We start from the raw sequence: 12,805 nt of genomic DNA, 5'->3' as shown, positions 1-12,805 counted from the left end.
CAATCACCAGTATCTAATACAATTCTGTAAGTCTATCAAACAACTACCATTCATTTCATACTCCTCAAAAGCATAGGAAGTTTATATTGTATGCTTGAAAACAATTAAGAAAGCATAACTTCAAAGAATACCCAAGCCATGTCTCTTTTCTCCTTTCCTTCTTATCCAGTTAAGCAAAAACATAATATTTAAAGGATTATAACTATCACTTGTGTTTAATAACACACAGTTTGCCCTTCACCCCCCCCCCCCTGACTAGCTGCCTTCCTTAATCAATGCTAAATTAGGGATAGTTAGCATAGATAGCCTTCAAATAATTTTGCATGAAATTCAAAACAAACTTAAGCATTTACTTTTCCAAATGTTTAGCATTTGTAGTGTGTAGAGGTTATCATTATGAAGGAAGTTGGATAATATCATATAGGTGCAAGCATATTCAAAAGATGTATACCAAAAATATAATATGGAAAAAATAGGGTATGAGCTCCAATAGCATCCCAGTTCCTACAAGTTTGAACATTTAGGCCAATTTCTCTCATTGCATTGGCATGCTATTACTTTTGTTAAAATTTTATTTCATTCTAGCAAGCACATTTTTAGGTAGTGAAAAATATAACCACAACCCTAATAACGTTATGGGTAACCCACTTTGTTGAAAGAAATACTGCAATGAAAATATAGTTTTAAAACTATCATAAGTGGACAGAATTCATGTCACTATATCTTATTTATAAAAGTTGCTTTACACTTCTTTTATAAATTAAATACAACTTTTTGTTGATGTACTTAAAAGTTTTGCACAAAGGTTATCTGCACAAAATCGTCTGTAATTTTGAACTGATAAACTAAAGGGGAAGGCAGTAAGTCAACTGCACCTCCTAACCACTGTCTGACTTCTCTTGTTTAACAGATTAATGGAGAACATTTCATGGAATGTGTGTATTTCTTGGTAAGTATTTGGGTTAAATTATTATTTCGTTTCCAAAAGGGGAACAAAAAATAACCCAGGGCAGTCAGATTCATATTTCAGACACAATAACAATTAGTCTACACCTGGTTTCCAATATAGTAATTAAATCTTTCAAATGTTACAATTAATTTAAATAGGAAATAAGTATATCGCAAGAACAAAATCTCAACATCCAAATGATGTAATTTGGGACTTTTATCTGTGAGATTGAGAGTTTTGTATTAAATTTTGCATGACGTCATGATATTCATGTAAAATTATCTATATAGATTCTCGTAATGCCAGATTTTTGGTAAAATTGCACATGTCTTAGAGGACAGGTGTCAGAAGCATTAGGTTTAAAGCTCAGTGCCAAATATAAGGTACCAAAATGTTTAAGGTGTTAACAGTGTAGCAGATGTGGATTCGATTAAACCGGGATACATACTCAGAGAAAGCACGCTGCAAAAGAGACCAGAAAAGAATTTCTATCAGTGATGATAAAATTCCAAACTGAGGAAAAGATACACTATCTACATAAATCCAGTATACTAATGGAGTCATTAAAAGATGTGGACAGTCATAGACACATCCGTGAGGATGATTAACTTTGAGGATATAAACTATCGTTGCATCTGTAGCAAAAGCCACGGCAAACGACTTGCAGATAAAGTTTTACAGGTCCCAGTATATTTTTTCTGTTGCATTTTTTTTTTTAGCAGAATCTTGTTGAGCCATATTTTGTTACCGAAAATTATGCAATTGGTTCAATTGACTCAGAGTTTCGTTGTTAAGGTGATTTGAGTAAGAAATAAAACAAATATCTTCAAATGCCATAGATTGATAGTTACGTTTCATATCTTGGCATATTTTCTTCATCTAGATGGTAAAAATATTCCTACTTTTCAACTAAAAATGAGGCTAAAAAGTTGAAACTAGGATTAAATGGTTGGGTGTTGTTTTTTTCAATTTATTTGGAACAGAATTATATGAATACAAACTATAAACGCCCAAGCATGGCCAGGTGGGTTAGGGTACTTGACTCGCAATGTGGATATGGTGGATTCGAATTCCTTTCACACCAAACGTGCTTCCACTTTTAACCAGAGGGGCATTATAATATTGTGGCTAATTCTACTTCATTGGTAAGAGAGAAGTCAAAGAGTTGGCAGTTGGTGGTGATGACTAGCTGCCTTCCCTTTGGTTCTCATTGTTAAACTAGGGACAGCTAGCACAGGTAGCCCTTAAGTAGTTTTAAGTGAAATTCAAAATAGATATTTAAGTTAGTTTTATTTTTGTGTGATTTAATGGAGTAATCCAAATAATTTTTGAAAGCTTTAAATTTTCGTGTGTATTGTTCAAAGAAAGTGTGGAGATACTTGAAATATAATCTGCAGGAAATATGAAGTGCAGAATTAATAAGTTCCAATTTTGAAACTACTTAGTAATTAAATCAATACTAGTGTGACTTTTCAATGAAATGATCAAACTTGTTTCTCGAAAAAATATGAAGGAGCATTTGCTTTAGTAACTTCATCTATTTCTTATAGCATGTGAATATTTGATGGTATTTTTACTGTAAGAAATTTATTTCTATTATAGAGTCAAGTTACTGCTACCTATAAGCTCCCTTTGGTGTGGATTCCTGTACGTGGTGAGGAGACTCCCCTCCAGGGAAGGTTCTGTTCTTTCAGTTTACCTCCTCTGTGATCTAAACACGTGTTTGCCGTGTGTGTCAACCCGTGAAGGGAAAGAGAGGATCCTGGTGGTTGAGGGACCTAACCCTAACACACCCCTTTGGCCTTGAATTCCTGTAGATGTGCAGCCTTGGGGTGGCCCCCTTGGGTCAATCGGCTGGTCCACTTGGGCTATGGTCAACCAAGTACCAGTGTTGGATGTTTGCAACAGGTCTTATGGACATTGTATCTGATGCTGGTGTTTGGGTATAGTGCTTACAAAACCCTGGCATTGCTGCAGTGTCCTTCTTTGACATAGTATTTCATCCCTTCATAGGGCTCCATGGTGGGTGGGGTCAGTGGGCACCGAAATATTCTTTTTTTCATTATGGATATTCAAATTAAAAATCTTAATAAAATAGTGAAAAAACAGTCTATAGGTAAACGGCCATGTCTTGAAGATTTTGAGCAGCAATCCTCACCATCTGTACCCCCTGTTGTATCTCATTTTCTTATATTGCATTCACTTTCAGACAAACCTTTATGGTAAATATCTCCTTTTTTCATTCAGAAAGAACTAGAAGGACTTGCTTGCTCTTCAAAGTCAGTCAAAAAGCTTTGCTCTGGTGACATTGGTGGAAATATCCACATCTCAATACAGTGAAATCCTCTTGCATTCAAAGGCAATTGGGGTTATAGCTAATTGAGGTTACACCTCATGCTACTTTGAATTTGTCAAGAGGAGTTATTGTTGAGAGGGATTTGAAGAACATCCCAGAGTCAGAGGTTCTTGTTGGATTCTACACCCAAGGAGTTTCTGCAGTGAGGCATATATCCATCTCACAAAGATGGAATTATGATGCTGACCAATGTCCTCAAACTAACATTTATGTCAACACGTTTGTATGCCACCATCAAGGCAGGTTATCTTAATTACACAGTATGGCCATACATTCCAAACTCCCTTTGTCTAGTGTCACCAGTTCAGTCACTCGAAGACGTCGTGGTCGTGGTTCCTTGACATGTGCTTGTTGTGGTGGTAAGGATCATGATGCCTACGAGTGTGAAACAGACCCTCATTGCATAAATTGCAATGGCTTTTACCCGTCCTACTTTCGTTCTTGCCCTAAATGGTTGGAAGAAAAAAAGAGGTGCAACGTTTGAAAACGGTTCATAACATTACTTATCTTGAGGCTCGCAAGTTGCTGTCCATCACTTCATCTTGGACATATGCTGCTGCATTTCATTCCACTACTACAGTGGGAGTGCAGACAGATTCTCTCTGTCTCCAAAAGAATCTTTCTCAAGACAAATGAAAAGTCTTTTGACCTCCATGGTTAAAAAGGTTGAATCAACTCAACACCCATCTCTGTCCCTTCCATACATTCCAACAAATCCCAAGATTCCCTCCCTTTGGTTTTGGATACGGACATTTCCTTGGATACCTCTTCTCTCACCTCACGATGCAAAACGATCATTCATTTACGTTTTCGGTCGGTGGAATCCTCTTCCAACAGCAGAGACCTGTCCAATCAACCTAGGATAGGATCCATGGAGATCGATAGACCTCTCTCGAATAAAGACAGTAAAGAAAAAAGACGTGGTCGTAGACAGAGGGGTTCTCCACACAATTCATTTACATGTAAATAAAAATGGACACCTTGATACAATGGAACTGTCGAGGTTTATGTTCTAATCTGGATGACATCAAAACACTAATTGCTTCATACCATCCTGTCTCTACTTACAGGAAACATTTCTGAAACCTGCCAATACAGTCATCCTTCGGCAGTTTTCTTTGTTCAGAAATGACAGGCTGTCTAATGGACGAGTGCTTGGAAGGGTGGCACTATTGGTTGATCAGTATGTGCCCACTCTGTCTTTGCCACTCGACACACCCTTGGAGGCTGTAGCCATCAGTATTTCTTTGGATCATACTATTACTATTTGTTCTATTTACTTGTTGCCTGGAGAGACCTATGATCAATCAGACCTTGATGCTCTCATTGAACAATTTCTATCTCCCTTTTTAATCCTGGGGGACTTAATGGACATCATCCCCTCTGGGGAAGTGCTGATGTTGATAGGAGGGGTCACCCACTCCATAGAGCATATGCTGTCGGATCACAACCTTTCTGTTTTCAATACTGGTTCTTCCACTTATTTTCATGTGCCTAGTTAGTCCTTTACTGCTATTCACCTCAATTGGCTCCCCTTCACTATTCTCCCATTTTCTTCGAGGGTTGAAAATAATCCACGAGTCAGTGATTATTGTCCTATAATTTTGAGAGAGATTGGCAGTGGTCAATGTCCCCTGACCTACATTCCCCAGTAGAAGCTGGATCAAACAAACTGGCTCTCTTTTACTGCTCTCACAGTACTTGATCCTGTCATTGTCTGTAAGCCATCAATAGACGACTCTGTAGCAGCAGTAACTGACTGTATTGTACATGCAGCTACTCAATATATTTCTAAAACCTTGATACATTTTCCATGAAATCATTTTCCGTGGTGAAATCCTGCTTGCCATATGGCATGGAAGGCTCAAAAACGGGCCTGGGATACTTTTTATAGGTATTCCACACTCTCGTACTGCATTGCTTTCCAGTAGGCCTGTACACATGCTCTGTGGTTAAGATGTCAAAGCCAGAAGTAATCTTGGATTAACTTCACAACCAGCATATCTTCTACCACCAATTCCAAAGTCATATGGGACAAGGTCAGTGGGCAGTATAATTCCTTTTCCCTCTCAATCTTGCTCTCTGATGGCCAGAAAGTAGCTGATACCTGGAGCATCATGGATACTCTAGGTGAAAACGTTTTCTGGGTATCCAGCACTTCTGTTTCTTCCTCCACCTTCTTAACCTTCTAAACTTAGGCAGAACAAACACCACTCTTTTCGAGCTGATTACCTCTATGACTATAATCGTCCCTTTATGCTGGTGGAACACAAACTGGCCCTTTGTCGGTCTGGCAGTACATCGGTTGGACCTGATGATGTACCTTATGAAATGCTGCGCCATCTGACTCCTGCTTCTCTTACTATTCTGATTGTTTTTTAGTGTATCTGGCAGGAGAATGTTTTTCCTGATGCCTGGCAGATGCTATTGTACTACCTTTCTCTAAGCCTGGGAAGGATTTCAAGATTCCTTCACACTACCATCCAATTGCTTTGACGAGCTGTCTTTTAAGACCTTAGAGAGGATGGTCAATGCTTATTTTGTTTGGTTCCTCAAATTAAACAACCTTCTTTCGCCCACCCAGTGTGGGTTCTGATGACAGCACTCCATCATGGACCACCTGATTCAACTTTTAACGTCAATCAGAGAAGCCTTTCTCAAATGACAACATTTTATATCAGTATTGACATTGAAAAGGCTTATGATACAACATGGAGGTATGGCATTTTGTGAACTTCCATATATATGGGTTACGTGGCCATTTGCCCATTTTTATTAAAATTTTTTAATGGACAGGAGATTCCGAGTTCATGTGGGTTCGACACTTTCCCGTTGTTTTCTACTGGAACTTGGAGTCCCTCAGGGCTGTGTTTTGAGCGTCACACGTTTTAGTAAAAAACCTAATGCCATCACTGAACAACTCCCTCTCACTCTTGCAACTGGACTCTATGTCAATGACTTTCACATTTCCTGTCAGTCGTCGAACATGAGGTATGTTGAGCACCAGCTACAGACTGTCCTCATTCGTTTACTGAAGTGGATCATAGCAAATGGCTTTAACTTCTCCCTCTCTAAAACCGTTTGCATGCACTTTTGCTGCCAACAGGGGGTATTCACCCTGATTCTGAACTCTGCCTCATGGACCACAGACAGCACAATTTCATCGATACTAAGTTCTTCTGGCTTACCTTTGACCATGAGCTGACCTTTATACCACACATCAAGTAGCTACAGGTCAAATGTACAAGAGCACTGAACATCCTCCGTGTCCTCTCTTCCACCACTTGGAGAGCACATCGACATTCTATGCTAAAGATATATCGTGCTCTTATTTGATCAAAACTCGACTATGGATCACTGGTCTATGACTCTGCCAGACCCTCTGCCTTAAAGATGCTAGACCCTATTCATCACCAAGGGCTTTGGCTCTGCACTGGGGCTTTCTGCACTTCCCCAGTTAAGAGCTTATACATAGAGTCTCATGAACCTTCTTTGCACCTCTGCCATATGCAACTGTCTTTTCTATATGCTTCGAAACTTCATTCCGTACCAAAGCATCCCACCTGGAGTTCTGTTTTCTTTTCTCGATGGGCCATACTTTTTCAAATCAGACAGTCTGTTATTGCTTCTTTTGGCATTCGTATCCAGGTGCAGTTAGATGAATTGGGTCTGTCCTTGGATAACATTGCTGTATCTACTGGTCAGCCCATCCCGCCATGGCTTCTTACAGTCTCCAATTGTGACCTATCTTTAAGTCATCTGAGAAAAATAGACACTTCTAATTGGAAATACTGTCTGCTATTTGCTGAACGTCTTTCAAACCATCCTTCCATTCCTATTTATACAGATGGTTCAAAATCAGGTGACTGTGTGGGCTTTGCCTTGGTTTGTTGTGGTTCAGTGAATGCATGCAGAATCCCTTCTACAGCTTCTGTGTACACTGCTGAACTGTATACCATTTCTCTTGCCCTGGATCACATTGAAGGTAAGCAGTACTCAAACTGCACGATTTATACTGACTCACGTAGTCCTCTATTGGTCCTGGAATTGCTTCACGTTGGTTCACACCCTGTTTTCGCCAATATTCAAAACCGACTGATCCATTTCTCTTTAACATCTGCTTCTATCCAGTTTTTCTGGATACTGAGCCATGTTGGTATTTGTGGTAACTATCTGCAAAATCTATCTGCTCTGGCACTATCACCACTGTGCCTGTTCCATACATGGACTTATGGGCCCGTATTCAAGCTCGGCTCCATGCCAGTTGGCAGTCGACTTGGAATGAGCAACGTGACAACAAGCTTTTCCAAATAAAACACTCTATTAGACTTTGGCCATCTTTCTTTTGTTAGGATCGGAAAGAGGAAGTTGTTCTAACTAGACTACACATTGGTCACAGTTTTTTAACTCATCGTTTTTTGTTTTTTTTATCTGAAACCGATGCACTAGTGTGTAGTCTGTGTGATACTCAGGTCACAGTAAACCACATTTTACTTTCATGCTGTTGTTATGACTCTCAATGACGGCCCCATTTTCGCCATATTCTGTCTTGAGGTTTGTCCATAACGTTAGAAAGTGTTATTGATGATGGTGACACTGTCCATCTTGGAAATGTTTTTAGTTTTTTAAAGACCATCAATCTTTTTAATGCCATTTAAGTTTTTTAATTTATACATTAGACCTTTTTTTAATGAGATTCCCTTTTAAGAATCACAATCCATCTAGAAAATGGTCGTAAAGTCGATTAATTCAAAACCAGGACTGGAAAGGCCAACTTCAGGTGACTAGCGCTGCTGTTCGAACTACCTGTTAATCATCCTGGCAAATTATTATTATAATTTTGCTACACGTCTTTTAAAACATTTTTATTACTCTCCTTTTTGAAAATGGCCATAACGTCAAATAACTCGGAACCAAGACTGGAAAAGCCAACTTCAGGTGATTGACAATGGTTTTTGTACTCCCTGGCGAGTTATGATTATTACAGTTATGCTACAGAAAACCCTCTACAACTTCTATTACTGTAGTTTTTTTCTTAATGCTGTAGACTAGATGTTTTATGTTTTTTAACTTTTATTTTACCTTAATTTCCTTTTATCAATTTCCTAATTTTACTTTAATCTTTTTTACCTGATGTTTGGCACAGATAACCTAGCTTTGTGCCATAAAACACCAAATCAACCAACCAACCAACTAACCAATCATGGCTTCCAACAAATACAAAAAATTGCAGTAGGAGTTTACTTCAACACACAAGGTGCAAATCTATATTTATCAGACGCAGAATTTTCATACGCAATAAACCTTAGTAAGAAACACTATAATAAAGCTTTGTGCTTTAGTTGCATTTTTAGACTTTACCTAATTGTAAAAGTTTTCTTAATATAGCCTTATATATTTATCTACTAGAAAGTATTCTGATTAAAAATATTTATTTAAAAACAAAGCACATTACTTCGATTTAGGTTTTATTATCATTAATCAAACATTCAAATTCAAAATTTTCGAAACAACGGACACTTTCAGCTTTTGAAGTTACAACGCTCCATTTCCAAATGTAAATATTTTAAACAAGTTACGACACCAACGTTTATAACTCGCTGCCTATTAGATACAATAAAAGTTGTTCAACATTATAAATTTTCTCTGGTTTGTTTGTTTTTTTAATTTCGCACAAAGCTACTCGCGGGGTATCTGCGCTAGCCGTTTCTAATTTAGCAGTGTAAGACTAGAGGGAAGGCAGCTAGTCATCACCACCCACCGCCAACTCTTGGGCTACTCATTTACCAACGAATAGTGGGATTGACTGTCACATTATAATGCCCCCACGGCTGAAAGGGCGCGCATGTTTGGTGCTACCGGGGTGCGAACCCGCGACTCTCAGATTACAAGTCGAACGCTTTAACCCATCTAGCCATGTTGGGCCATCTTTTTTGGTAGAGCTCGTAAACTCAAACAATTTTCACAAACGACGTTTCTTTCATCGCATTTGAAAAGCAAATGTTTTCAGTTTGGCAATAAATTAAACAATACTTTTGCTGTTAATTGTGGATTTAAAGGTTTACAAAAATATTGTGACTTTTTCAAAGCTTTCACTCTACACCTTAATTTGTTACAAATTAAGGTGATACTGAGTTTCTTTATTTTGTTGATCACCATACGTTTTACCTTCCGTTAGGTGTATCTCTTACTATACAAATGGTTTTTATAAGGTTTAACATGATGTTATTCGTAAAGTTGCATTATATTTTATCTATTTATTTGATTTTCATACTTACCATTATTTCTCCTCATTGAAGCATCATGTCGGTATTGAAAGTTATAGAATTATATCACGTCTACTTTTCAGCTATTATAGGAGATTTAAGATTATTTATTATTATCTGTTGCTAGCTTCCTGTACTTGGTTAATAATAGAGGTCAGTTGAATTTGGATTAACTGTATTTGACACACCTCGATTTATATTTAATACATTGTTTTTTCTTTGTATTACGGTTAAAGTGGTTATATTTTAATTAAATTGCCAATATTTTAACTTTTTAAATTATGATTCAGGTAGTCCTTTAGTTTCTTATTGATACATATGTTAGGAAGCTTTTGCAGAAAGTTTCTATATGCAATAAAATAGAGTAATATATTGATGCACTAGGTGACTATATAGAAAGTTTTTGATTTCAGTGACTCATGATTCACAAACAGTATGGCACGAGAAGATTGACTTGAAATGTTAAGGCTACCATTCCGATTCAAATGCTACAATTGTTGCTTGTTGTCACCAAGAGTATTATTGTCGTTTTTTTTCTATATTTGCAATGGGTATAATTACAGCTCATTCTACCAACATGAACTGGTAAGTGTGAAATGTTATTAGAATGCTGAAGCAGCTCTCGGGTAGTACCACAGAATACTTGTGGGGAACATTTAGCAAACAACTGAATCTCATCGGTCACATCAACACAATAAAACTCAGAGCTATAAAAGCCATAAATACCCACATTTATAGGAATAAAGAAAGACACCATTCAGCTAGAAGGGAGTATTAGTATTTGGTAATTAATTTTGATGGTAACAGTTTTCTGCATAATCAGTGATGTCGACAAAACTCACTTGTCGAGAAAAATATATATGTAAAAACGGCTCATTTGGTTTGAGAAAATTTTTTACGTAGAGGAGCGAACAACGTTTCGACCTTCCTCGGTTATCGTCAGGTTCACAAAGAAAGAAAGAGGTAACTGACCGGAAGCTGACCACATGTTTGAAAGGGGTTGCGTAACTGAGTGTTGGAATGTAGAGGGCGTGCTCAGATGTTTGAATATAATTCTAAATCATTTATTTTATTTCATTATAAACAAACACAAAATTAAAGAAGCCTTACTTGTACAACAACTCAAGCCCAAAATAAACCAATACAAAGGAACATCTTTATACCTATATTAAAATAATATAATAAATAAAAAATAAATAAATAAATAATAATAGTGGAATTGACTATCACATGGTAACTGCGTTATTGCTGAAAGGATGAATATGTTCGGTTATGGGATTAGAACCCACATCCCCCAGATTGTGAGTCTAGAGCCTTAACCAGCAGGTCATGCTAGGCGTTTTTTTTTTTTTTTTTTGAGAATATTAACAGCAGTTGGTTAACAAGTTTCCAAATGTATTTGTTAGCAGTACAGTTAAGGACATAAAACGTCAAAATCTGGAATTCAATTCTTCGTTATAGACAGAGCGCAGCTTTACGCTAACAAAAAACAAACTAATATTTTTGTAGCTCCTACTGTACAAAAAGTGTACTTTTGTATTTATACACATTTTCCTCATTAGTATTTTAAACTGGATGGTTTTTCAGTGGTCGGAGCTTAAATATAACTATATTTCTCGAGTAGACATCTTGTTTACTAAGAAAATTAGGCTCGGGATTTAAGTTCTAAATGCAAAATTAACTGTATAGAACAAGCCAACATTTTACTAATATGTTTTCAATACGTTTTTATTGTGCTTTTGCATAAAAATAACAATATTTCTAGTTTCAAAACTATTTTTTGCGTTTCTTGACTGAGCTTGTCTTCTGGAACGTTGAAGTCTTGAAAAAGCCAAACTTAGTACTAAGAATAATCCTAAACGCTGCCATATGCTATTTACAGTTTAGCATATTTGCTTTCCATTAACAAAAATGCATCACGGAACTCATTTACCAATAATGACGCCCTCAGTTCTTTTTCAGACACTGCTCTATTTTCTTGTTTTGCGCAAATATTATATAAACGTTTCCTTATCACACGTCTTGCAGTAGGTCTACTACAACTTTATAAAAGTCTGATTTCTCAAAATTTTTTCAGATATCATTTTAACGGTAAAGAACCGTTAAAGTTTCTTCGGATCGCCGACGTCTCCAGTTCTGTTACGGGTCTTAAGTTCTTTATAAATAGCCCTCATTTCACATTAGTCCACTCCATAGATTAGTACTGATATACGTAGAAGCTGATACAACAAAATGAAACCACTAACTGTCGTAAGTCTTGACTTCTATTTCGTTAAGCCTAAAGAATTTGTATGTCTTGTAAACCAACACATAACCCTTTGGTGGTTAAGCGTTAAGATTGATGGCTTATAATGTTGGAAATCAGATTTTTATACCAACGGTTGTGTAGGTTTGAGTTTAACCACAAAGATAAAGCAACTACAATGTACAATAAGCTGAACTTTTTCTACTGGCTTTATAAATATTTATGAAATTTTACAGATATGACCAACTATAGTTAAAGACACGTAAATAATAATTTAACACATATTTGACATTAAAATAATACTTGAAAACGTAATATTCCTCATGAGCACCAAGGATAAGGTGAAACGTGAATGAAGAAACAGTGTTAAAGTGTATAGAACTTGATAGTTCATATACTGCCAGCTCAGGTTCTAGAAAATATGGACATCTGTATTTAATTAGGAAGAATTTCAACATTGATGTTACATGAGATTTGAAGAGTTAGTATTGAATTCTGTTGTTCCTTTTAATGCTTTCGTTTAGTGTTTTAGACACAGCCAGACAAGTCTAATTGTATTTATAACAATGTTTACTTAAGTTACTTGTAGAAGATAATTACGAACAAGAAAACAACAACTATTTTTTCTCTGACAAGATTTCCTTTCCATTCTATGGTCTAAATCGTTCTATATATTTTTATTTTCTTTTTGTAAGATAGTTCTATGTCGAAAATAGATTTTATGGCAAATGTGATCCTCGTACTATCAGTATACAATTATCACGTTCTATTTAACTGCAGCCTTAGAATTCAATGTGTCAAATATAAAATAATATAACCAGTCCCATCTTAAAGTGAGTATTATGTCATCCAAGACAGCGTGCGACAGACCGTTCTAAGTTTTTATAAGAATAGTAAAACTCCTTGACGAGTAACGACGTTACCGAAATGGATGAACGCACTGTCGGCCTAGTTTCTTCGGATCGCCGACGTCTCCAGTTCTGTTACGG

This window comes from Tachypleus tridentatus, chromosome 13 (assembly GCF_004210375.1).
Source record: "Tachypleus tridentatus isolate NWPU-2018 chromosome 13, ASM421037v1, whole genome shotgun sequence".
Lineage (NCBI taxonomy): Eukaryota > Metazoa > Arthropoda > Merostomata > Xiphosura > Limulidae > Tachypleus > Tachypleus tridentatus.
Note: the sequence above shows the minus strand (reverse complement) of the source record.